Source organism: Lolium perenne, chromosome 2 (assembly GCF_019359855.2).
Source record: "Lolium perenne isolate Kyuss_39 chromosome 2, Kyuss_2.0, whole genome shotgun sequence".
Lineage (NCBI taxonomy): Eukaryota > Viridiplantae > Streptophyta > Magnoliopsida > Poales > Poaceae > Lolium > Lolium perenne.
The window spans coordinates 282,413,539-282,425,470 of record NC_067245.2 but is presented as its reverse complement, the minus strand read 5'-3'; the positions used below and the strand labels follow the sequence as shown (position 1 = coordinate 282,425,470).

The 11,932-nt window shown below is 39.1% G+C and overlaps 1 pseudogene; it reads left to right on the top strand.

Moving 5' to 3' along the window:
* The first annotated feature begins 358 nt into the window (after positions 1-358).
* LOC139835824 (uncharacterized) lies at positions 359-1,515 on the top strand (annotated as a pseudogene).
* Positions 1,516-11,932: the final 10,417 nt, after the last annotated feature.

Below are 11,932 nucleotides of genomic sequence, written 5' to 3'. Positions count from 1 at the left end.
ATGAAAGACCTAGACAACATGCATCCACAGAACAAGACGGATAAAGGGCGTCACTTAAGTACTGCCAGCTACACTCTTACCAAATCAGAGAAGGAATTCTTTTTTGAAGTCCTTCACAGTATCAAGGTGCCGTCTAGCTTCTCGTCGAATACAAAGGGGATAATAAAAATGGTAGATAAAAGAATCCAAAACCTGAAGTCACATGACTGCCACGTGATTATGACGCAGTTTCTTCCGGTTGCATTGAGGGGGCTTCTACCGGAAAATGTTCGAGTACCCATTGTGAAGCTATGTGCATTCCTCAATGCAATATCACAGAAGGTAATCAATCCAGGTATTCTGCCAAGGTTACAGAAGGATGTGGAACAAAATGTCTTGTACTTTTGAGTTGGTGTTCCCGCCATCCTTCTTCAATATTATGACGCATCTCCTAGTTCACCTTGTCGAAGAGATTGCCATTCTCGCTCCAGTATTTCTACACAATATGTTCTCCTTCGATAGGTTCATGAGATTCTTAAAGAAATATGTTCATAAATTTGCTAGGCCAGAAGGAAGCATATCCAAGGGCTATGTAACCGAATATGTCATTAAGTTCTGTGTTGAATTTATTCCTGATCTTAAGTCGATTGGTGTTCCTGAATCGCGACATGAGAGGAGACTAAGTGGAAAAGGCACGCTAGAAAAGAAATCAATGATATATATGGACAGGATTTCTTTCTCTCAAGCACACTACACAGTTCTACAAAATTCCACATTGGTGACCCCGTATATCACTGAACATAAGAATATTGTACGCTCCCAACACCTGGGACAGTCTGACTCCTGGATTACACATGAACAGATGGAGACTTTCGGCGGTTGGTTGCGAACGCATCTCATGAATAACAACAGTGTTGAAGATCAGCTGTACTTGTTGGCCATGTCACCACCTTCGACTGTATTGACTTTCCAAGGGTACGAGATAAATGAGAATACCTTCTACACGATCGCCCAAGAAAAAAGAGCACAAACCAAAATAGTGGTGTCCGCATTGATGCAACAAACAACAATGGGAAAAAGGACACATATTATGGTTACAATGAGAAGATATGGGAACTTGACTATGAACATTCTTTTAAGGTATCTTTGTTTCGGTGAAAATTGGTCAAGTTGGATGAAGTAGGGGTAAAGGTAGACCAGTTATACGGAATGACAACAGTGGATCTCAATAGTCTTGGTTACAGAGACGAACCATTCGTCCTAGCCATGATGTGGCTCAGGTAATCTATGTGAAAGACATGTCCTCCAAACTGAAAAAAATAAAACATAAGAAAACAAATACATCATACGATGAGCCAAAGTACGTGTCACATAGTTCTTTTAGGGAAAAGAAACATCGTGGGAGTTGAGGACAAGACAGACATGTCAGAAGATTATAATAAGTTTGATGCAATTCCGCCCTTCACACTGAATATTGAACCAAGCATCGTGTTAAATGATGAAGATGCTTCATGGTTACGGCCAAAGCGATCATAAGCAATGGACATACGCGAAGAACGATTCATGGCCTCCAAGGCATTTTAGAAAATAAGTCACCATCTGTACTAGATGGGGATGTTGGTGATGTGTAATAATGTATTAAAACTTTGCCCGGGGATGGGCCTCGCTGAACTTGCATTAGATCTCTGATGAAATAACATGTTGTGAACCTAAAAATTATTATTACAAAAATTCTTGAGCATTATATCATTGTACCTGCAGTTCAAATCTGGCCAGCCTCCTACCGATTTGGTTGAAATTTGTTTTTTTCATGAGGGGTGGACGAAAAGATTTCAGATATACTGGTTGAGAAATTGTTCATCTAAGGTGGTCTAGTATTTTAAAAAAATGGGTTGGTACCAATGTGAAACTTTAATTTGGTGGTTGCTTCATAAAACACCCCATTTTCGCCACCTCAAAAATAGAAAATGGCTTTTTCGTGCAATGAAAAGTAAACTTCCTCCTGCAACATCGTAAGCCATCCCAAGATGCACATGTGTGCACAATATGAGCACATAATCACAAACTATGCCGCGATTCTAGCCATAACATTGGTCGTTTGGCCTAAATGCCATGAAACCTTGAACGTGATAGCTCATTTTGTGAAGGATATGTTGTGACGTTTGCAATTTTCCAAGTCACCGCATTTTCCTCTACTTATAGTCGTAAGCTAAGTCTGGTGGGAGGAACCTTAGGTAATTTTGGGACGGGCTCATGTCGATGTTTGGGTGATCGGTTACGACTCATCGACGAAGCGGTGATGGTATGCTTCCGCTTTTGGCTCTCAGCCTTAGTGGGCGAGGTGGTAGAGAAGGCTAACGCGGCGGCGGAGAAGGATGACGGGCTGGAAACGGGTGAGGCGACGGAGTTGGCTAATGCGTTGGAGACGGGTGAGGCGATGGAGATGGCTGACGCGGCGGAGACGCAACCTTGGCATCCTATTTGGAAGCACAATGTATTCCTTTGGCCATAGAACGGTGGTGTTTTTGGCTTCTCCTAGCTCATACTAATCCCCTTCACCGACAGGGTAGTCAAGCGTCAGCTGCTCAAACCCGCTCGTAACTTGATCCACCTCGGCAACATCGTAGCCGTGTGCAACCAATCTGCAATGGTATCTTTGATTAGGTCCAATGGATAAGGCATAGTCGACCTCCACCTTCATTGTTATTTTCACAACTTTGACATGTAGCTCACAAGGTGTCGACTCCGTGATATCATCCACATGGTAGCGAGGAGCCATCGCCGGTTCATCATCATCACTCGGCAGCTTCATGAAAGCCACGCAGCTTTTCCGCTGAGATGGTGGGTCGATAGCATCGAATGAAGTTTCTATCTACGGCTGAGATGGGCATGTACCTTGCTGGCTAAACTGGTTAATAAATCTTGTTGATGCTTTAGTTCTTCTTATCTTAGCAAATTAAGAGGTCTACCTCCATTTACTTTTTTCCTCTGGCTTCTATCGGGATATTTCTTCTTTTGAGAAGGAAACCCAATTTTGCACGGTTTCGAGCCTCGTGTGGTTCGTGTTCATCCTGGGTGTTGAGGATTCGCAAGGGCACGTGTGATCTCGTCCTTCTCTCTGTCGGGATGGAACCTCCCCTCTTCAACATCCGTTGCTGCTCTTCAAAAGACATCGATGGGAAGAAGGTTTTCCTTATGTTTTATTGTATATATACACTTCCCTTATGAGTCCAACGTGCCCCATGCCCGTAAAACCAATCCCTTGCCCGATCGTTCCATTTCAGTATCTCTAGAACGATCCCTTTAGCAATTAGGTTGCCCTCCATTTTCTTCCACTTAGGCTTTCCAGCCTTGTAGCCTCCTTGCCCCATAGTATGGTGATACTTCTTATTAGCAGCAGTCTTCTTATTTATTGCAGACATTTTTATAGCTTGCTCTGATGTCTTGTACGTCATAAATGCATCCCACTGGTCTCTTATCATTCTCAAAGGCTCCAGTGAACACCAGAGTCTTTTCTTTCTAGACAAAATCTTTGTTCAATATTTTCTTTTAGTTGTTGAACTGTGTTGCCATCTTCGAGACAGTCCACCACTTGACATTTCGCCCTATGATATTCAGATCAGGATCCTCCTCATTTGGCCCGTCATTAGTATCCCCTCATTTGGCGCCAGTAGGGTGAAATTTACCATGAGCTTCCTCCAAAGCATATCTTTGGATCTCTTGTCGACATAACTAACTCCTTTCATCTTTGTCTTTTTCCATTCTTGAATGGTTATCGGGATGTTGTCCCTAACAACAACTCTGCATTAACTTACAAACTTTTTTGCGTCAGCCGCGGGAGCAATCAGTTCGCTATCTTCACCGATTATATATAAACCTCGCCGAATTTTGTAATATTTAAGGTTCCATTTAACCCTAATACATCACAAGAACTCACATGCATGAAACTCTCAACGTCGACGACATGGGTTGGGCGGCGTCGTCGCTGACAACAAAGAAATATTATACAAATTACATCACATCTAAACTTAAACATACAACTATCTTTTCCACAAATATGTTCATAAATATAAGATTCTACAAATAAATCATATTTTCCTATTTCTATTTCTAAATACTATTTTTCCTATTTTCTATTTCTATTTTTCCTATTCCTATTTCTAAGCAATAATCATATTATATATTTCCATTTTTCCTATCCCTATTTCAAAGAACGAAATTAATAATAAAATCCCTAAAAAACTAAATCATAATAAAAATCCCTATCCCTATTTATAAATACTATTTTTCCTATTTTATATTTCTATTTTTCCTATTCCTATTTCTAAGCAATAATCCTATTTTCTATTTGTATTTTTCCTATCCCTATATCCAAGAACTAAATTAATAATAGAAATCCCTAAAAACTAAATCATAATAAAAATCCCTACCCCTTTTTCTAAATACTGTTTTTTTTCCTATTTTCTATTTCTATTTTTCATATTCCTATTTCTAAGAAATAATACTATTTTATATTTATATTTTTCCTATCCTTATTTCTAACAACTAAATTAATAATAAAAATCCTTAAAAAAACTAAATCATAATAAAAATCTCTAAAAAAGCATAATAAAAAACTTACCGGGGTCGTCGCGGTGTACTGGTGGGGGCGCGGTGTGCGGGCCGGCGACGCGGGCGGAGGCGGCGCGTCGACGAAGGCAGAGGCGAGTGTGGGCGGGCCGGCAGTGCGTCAACGGAGGAGAGGTGAGTGCAAGCGGTGGTGTGTCGGGAAGCCTAACGACGTCGATTTGCTCGTGCGGGTTCTTAGCAGTTTATGAGTTTGGGGGGGGGGGGACGAAGGGCGCAGGTATTTAAAATAGACGCCTTTTGCACCGGTTGGTGGCTCCAACTGGTGCTAAAAACCCTTTAGCTTTAGCACCGGCTAGAGCCATCAACCGGTGCAAAAGGTCGATTCAGCCTGGCATAGGCGCGCACATTATGGGCCAATCTTGTGCTAAAGGTATTTTCAAATTATTTTTAAACTTTTGCGCATGCCACGTGGTTCTCGCCTTATTACATATTGAAGGTATGATCAACATTGCATAATACATAGTAAAATAAATAGAAATCATAAAAATACGTATAGCATATAAAAATGTTCATAAAAGAAATATCTATGATATAGCAACACCTTGGGATGCTGAAACTAATTTTGCCAAAAATCATGAGGTTGCAAAAAATTCAAAAGTGAGTAGGAGGCCGGTCAGATTTGAACTACATATACATGATATAATGCTCAAGTTTTTTTGTAAAACTCATTTGTAGGTTCACAACATGCTATTCCATCAGAGATCCAGTGCAAGTTTAGCGAGGCTTAGCCCCGGGGTAAGAATCTTCATGCCCGCCGTTTTGAATATAGTTTGAAATGGGCATAACAAATTCAAAAATGATTCAAACAATATGAAACATTCGCGTGGTGTCATATTAAGGAACAAATGAAAAAGCACTTTGCAAAGAAAAAGCCGGAGTCGCCTCTAGATAAGGAAAAATGATAAAAATGCTAAATACCCTTCATCAACCCGAGCTAAGGCTTTATCAAACTATGACCGCTCTATTCTCAAGTCAAATGAGGAAACAAACATGCGGTGGAGAAGTAGTAGTGCAAGATGGAAATCAGTTTGCTAGCTCGGAGAACAGAAAATTTGTGCCCCCTCCCCCCCACTCCATGTGTTTCCCGATATCCAGTGCTATGATCTGGAGATGGTAGCACCATACAAAGAAGAGGCCAATGCTAATGGTATGAGTATTTCTGAGTACTTAAGCTGCTGCGAGTTCCCCATGGGTGAAATAGCATACAAATACCGGCACCGGAACGCTCTGATGCATGTAAAATGCATACATGAATTTTATCCTTTATCATATTGATTTCTCATATATTTGCAACATATATGATGATAATACCATGTTTTACATTGATTTATGGGGATTTACCAATTATCCCCTTTATTCGGTTTATAACTCTGCAGAACAGGAAAACCCTGTTTTGTGTATTTTTCATAGACCTATACAGAGTCAAATTGACCTGAGATTTTTGGAGCGTTATTTTTTTCATTGGGAGAAGCACCCTGGGCCCTGGAACCATACCTGGAGAGGCCTGAGGCCCAAAAGAGCATAGGTGGCACGCCCAGCAAGGTAGGGCATGCCACCAAGCCTCTTTCCACTGTCGATCGTCGAAACCGCGTGATCTTTTCGCCCATCGATGTATTTGACCTAAATATTACTGTATATATGGCCTCGAAGAGTTCACGGGAGAGAGCACCGCAGAAAGTCAGGAACACGAAAACGGAGGCTGCAGGAGGGAAGATTGAGGGGGTAAACTCCATCGAGATCACTATTGGAGGGATCTCCACCTTCTCCAACATCTTCATCATCATCACCATGATCAAGGGAGAGTAGTCCACCTCTTGACTATGGGTTTGCGGTAGTAGCTTGATCTATTTCTCTCATGTTGTTCATAGTTTTTAGTGTCATATGAGCTGCCTCACATGATTATGGCCATATTTGTAATACCTATGTGGTGGATGCTTATTCTATGATATTGTGCTATGAGATATGATCATATTATGTGTAAGATGTATTGATAGATGCATATTAAGTACCCTGTTCTTAAGTATTTGCTCAGATCCAACATCTATGCAAGAGCGTGTGTGGGGTGATATGTGTATTAGATGGAGTAGCATGGTTTTAGTGATTGGATAGTGACAATAAATTCATGATCTATTATAGCTTTGTCTTTTATTTTGCTACCTCACTAGGGATAAAGTGAATGCATGCGCTATGTTCGTCACGTGCAGTAGTGATGATCTTGTTGGTTCAAGGTAGCATATTTTATATTCAAACATCATCTCAAAGTACTTATTGCTATGCTCTGTTAATTCTCAATACAAGATTGCATGGAGTTTTCTCTTTCTTGTGGAGTATAAGAGAGATGTGTTGCATCATCTCTATGTTATGACGTGATGCCCATATGAATGCTTATCATACTCATATTATTATTTTGCATCCTCATATCTCACTGATGAATTACTATTTGTCCACTACAACTTAAAAGAGAGAATAGTCAAGTGAATCCATGATCAACAGTCCACTTTTTATCATAAGAAACACATTTATATTGCTTTTATCTTGTTTTCTATTTGCTGCACTATTTTAATCTGAAAATACAAAAATATTTACATTCTTATTTGCATCCAAAACATCAAAAAAAATCAACCTCTTTACAGTTTCTACTTAGTTATTTATTTAGTCTAGCTTTACTCGCTTTATTTTTACCTGTGTTCTATCAATTTACGCGAAACCTTGTGTTTGACAACCAAACGGTGGAGTTGGGGACACAAGGCTTTTATTGTACCTGCAGGATTGCTAGAAAAAGGAAGAATAGAATACTCTTTGTCCAATCGAAATAAACCCTCGAGCCACCCTTGTGGGGAACATACTCTGCTGATATAACACTCTGCACTTGAAGTCCCAACATATCAAGATCTTTTTGGCATTGCTAGTAGCCGTCATCACCCTCTCGTCAGATCTAAGGAGATGCCACATTTACCAACAAACATGCGAAGATTGCATAAATGGGACATGGATGCCTGTAAGGAAGGGAAGAACAAGATCATGGTGGGAAATAAAGATGAGCATTACGGGCGTGGAAATGACGTGATAAGCATCAAATTTTCTGAATCATTTCAGTTATACAATCAAGATGCCCTCGTCGAATCTATCATCAGTGCCTATTTTTTGTAAGTATTATTTATGTAATTAAGTCTCTAGCTCAGCTCATTCATTGCATGCATAATTATACTCACTATATTATGCAGAAAGAAGATTCTCGAATGCTAAAAAGGACGAATATATGACATTGATACCGTGAATGAGTATAGTCTCCGGCACCATGCCAGAGACACGGAGGATAACTTGTATGGGTGTTAAGAAAACAAGAAACCAAAAGGGAAATACTATTTGAAGTGAGTGTTATAGTCTTGTACACATTAAATCTATTTCGCTTACTCGATGTTAAGTGTAATTGATTAATTATCGTATGTGCAGGTTTCACTTTATTCTTCTAATCATTCAACCTGACCAAGGACCAGTAGAAGTCATGAACTCGAAATGTAAATCCCTTCAGACGTGGGGGGACATGGTTGATACGATTCAGAGGTAATTTCAATCATTATGGCACTATATCGGCAACTTTCTTTATTTCCTGATATCAAGTAATTCATAACTCTTTTATTCATTTTCTTTACCAGGCAGGGCTTGGAAACGGTTCATGAGGAAGGCTCCGGCTGAGTGGAAAAAGGAGCTTCAATTTAAGCAACTACCGGTAAGTACTACTAGTTAGGTCTGCGCATCTCTTTGATTCTAGTTTCAGTACCATTAATTACCATCTTTGATTATTATTTTGACTGGACTATGCTCTCGTAAAGTGCTTGACGTAAAAAGATGAGAATAATTTATGTGCATTCTACGTTTGTGATTTCATTCGCAAGACGACCTGTGAGACGGGCAAAAATTTAGAACAACCTCGTGTATGTAAACAATATTCACACTTTTATTTTATTACCATCAATTGTGTTGAGTTTCATTCATATAAATTGACCCCCTTCTTTAAATTAGATTGAACGGTTGCGAGGCAGTCTTCTAGCAACCGAACGTGTACGAGCAATTCAAGAGAAACTGACGGGATTCTTACTTGATTAGGTCATAGAACCAACCGAAGAATTCCATCGGCACTACGATTTTGGACAATAGGGATTAATATTGTAATAGAAATTATATTGTATATATGCATGAACATGTACTATTATGTAATATATGTCCGACTAAGCACAATGAAAGAGGTCACTTCGATCTCTATATTCATAACGATATTGTCTAATATAATGGTTTGTCTAGTATGTATATCTTGTTTAAAAAGCTTCTTTAGGAACAGGATATACATACTAGACATCAGGTATATTCCACCAGGATGGTAAACTTAACTTGACATGACAGATCGATAACACGTAATTTTCTTATTAATTATTAGATACTTGAATGGTTGCATTAATTTTCAGATATAGTGTTACACAATTTTTTTATTTTGCTATTTTCAATTAGTTCGGCATACGTTCACTCAAGTATCAAGAGACAAGAAGATCTTCATCGGAGGATTATGAATTTCCACAAAGAAATGACATGTATTGAACTGACTGAGTAATATGCATTTGTAATTTTGCAGATGCGTCCGACGAGTATGCTACCGAAATTCGAAGTTTGGAAGAAGGATGCTTTGTACGTAAACTAGGGTTCAGAAAAGGAGAAATTCTTTGTGCTGGTTCCAACTCCATGAAGCTAGACTTCAGCCTTGAATATTCTTGTGGTCGTAGAGACAGTAGCTACATGTACTGGCTGTACCACCTTTTTTTCACTATTGCATGCCCATATGCCCTATTCGTCGAATCCCCTCCCTGGCAATCGATCGCTCGAGCAATCACTTTTCGTGGCGCGAAAGCGCTCGCGGAGCGAGTCAATTCCCTTTTTATCACGTAGTGTTTTAATTGCGTCACACGTGTTCACACAAACAACTTGTATTACTACTTTGCAAATGCATGCACACGCACAGAGCATCTCATGGATTTGCATTTAATGAGCCAATTTTTGAGCATGCTTTCATAAGTTGTTGCATGCATACACATAATATCTCACTCTTTTTCTTCAGCACGAGGCATGCTCTCAATTCTCTTTTTGCAATTCCCTTTTGGGTTTTATTTTCGTACGGTAATTCATGTTTAATGGGGTCCTTTTGCAATTCCCTTTTTCGGGCCAGTGGTTTTTAAGGGGGAAAATAACGGGTGGGAAGATCCACTTGCAACTCAAATGAACTACCACTTGCTACTCAAATTAAGTATTTTTAAGTTGTAAGCTAACAAAAGTTGCTAAAATATTCTAAATGAAATTTACTTTTTAGGGTTGCTAGGTATTTATATTTACCGTTGATAAATAAGGGGACACCGGGTTGATAACTTATAAAAAAAAGTCGCTACATATTTTAAATTAAATTAAATTTTTAGGGTTGATATTTATTTATATTTTCCATTGATAAATAGCGGGTCACCGGGTTGATAGCTTGTAAATTAAAAGAGAGTCGCTAAAATATTCTAAATGAAATACTTTTTAGGTTTATTATTTATTTATATTTTACCGTTGATAAATAACGAGACACCATGTTGATAGCTTGTAAAATAAAAAAATGTTTGCTAAAATATTCTAAATGAAATACTTTTTAGGGTTGGTAGTTATTGATATTTACTGTTGATAAATAACAGGACACCGGGTTGATAGCTTCTAAACCAAAAAAGATTCGCGAAAATGTTTAAAATAAAATTAACTTCGGGGTTGATAATTTTATTCATTTTACCACTGATCACTCAAGTACGGAGAGTTGATTTTTCAAACCGAGATGGTTGATAACTTTTAGCCCGAAAAAAAGTTTCTCCAAACATATCAACATTGGTGCTAGTTTTGAAGATCTCGTCGAGACGAATTTATTTGGTTAAAGAGAATCTTAATTTGGAGGTGTCGTTTGAAAGTTGAAACGTTTTGAATTTTCAAACTTGGAAAAGATTCCGCTGACATCATCAAATTCGTCTATTTGTGCATACATGCAGAACTTTTCCTCAATAACCTGCACCAGGTTGATAATTTTATACATTTACCGTTGATCACTTAAATACGGAGGGTTGATTATTCAAATAGAAAGGGTTGATAACTTTTAGCCAAAAAAAGTTTGTCGAAACATATTAACATGGGTGCTAGTTTTGAAGATCTCGTCGAGACGAATTTATTGGTGAACGCAGACCTGAATTTGGAGGTGTCGTTTGAAAGTTAAAACGTTTTGAATTTTCAAATTTGGAAAAGATTCTGCTAACATCAGCAAATTCGTCTATTTGTGCATGCATGCAGAACTTTTCCCCAATAACCTGCATCAGGTTGATAATTTTATATATTTAGCGTTGATCACTCAAGTACGGAGGGTTGATTATTCAAATAGAAAGGGTTGATAACTTTTAACAAAAAAAAAAGTTTGTCGAAACATATTAACATGGGTGCTTGTTTTGAAGATCTCGTCGAGACGAATTTATTGGTGAAAGCGGATCTTAATTTGGAGTTGTCGTTGGAAAGGTAAAACGTTTTGAATTTTCAAATTTGAAAAAGATTCCGCTGACATTAGCAAATTCGTCTATTTGTGCATGAATGCAGAACTTTTTCTCAATAGACTGCACCACATTGATAATTTTATACATTTACCGTTGATCAGTCAAGTACGGAGGGGTTGATTATTCAAATAGAGTGGGTTGATAACTTATAGCCAAAAAAAAATTTGTCGAAACATATTAACATGGGTGCTAGTTTTGAAGATCTCGTCGAGACGGATTCGATTGTGAAAACGGATCTTAAATTGGAGTTGCTGTTTGAGAGATAAAACATTTTAAAATTTTGAATTTGAAAAGTTTTAACGTGGACGTGAGTCAAAGGAAGGAGAAGAAAGAGGTTTGCTCACGTACGGGTCATCCAGTCACTAGTGGAGAAGAGGCCTTTGGTCCCAAGCAAATGTCCCAGTGCAGAACCAAACCGGGACCAATGGGGGGCATTGGTCCCGGTTCGTTTTGCCCAGGGCGACCCCACTAGCTGGAGCATGTCCGGTAGTGGCCTTTGGTCCCGGTTTGTACTAAAAACCGGGACTAAAGGGTCGGCGGCAGGGCGCGGCAGGCTGTGTCAGGCGTGGGAAACCTTTAGTCCCGGTTTGTAATACAAACCGGGTCCAAAGGCCCCCCATCTGGACCCGGTTTGTATTACAAACCGGGACAAAGTCCCCAATCTGGCTATATAACCTTGCCCCTGCCCAAGTGTGAGCCACACTTGGCCATTTTTTCAC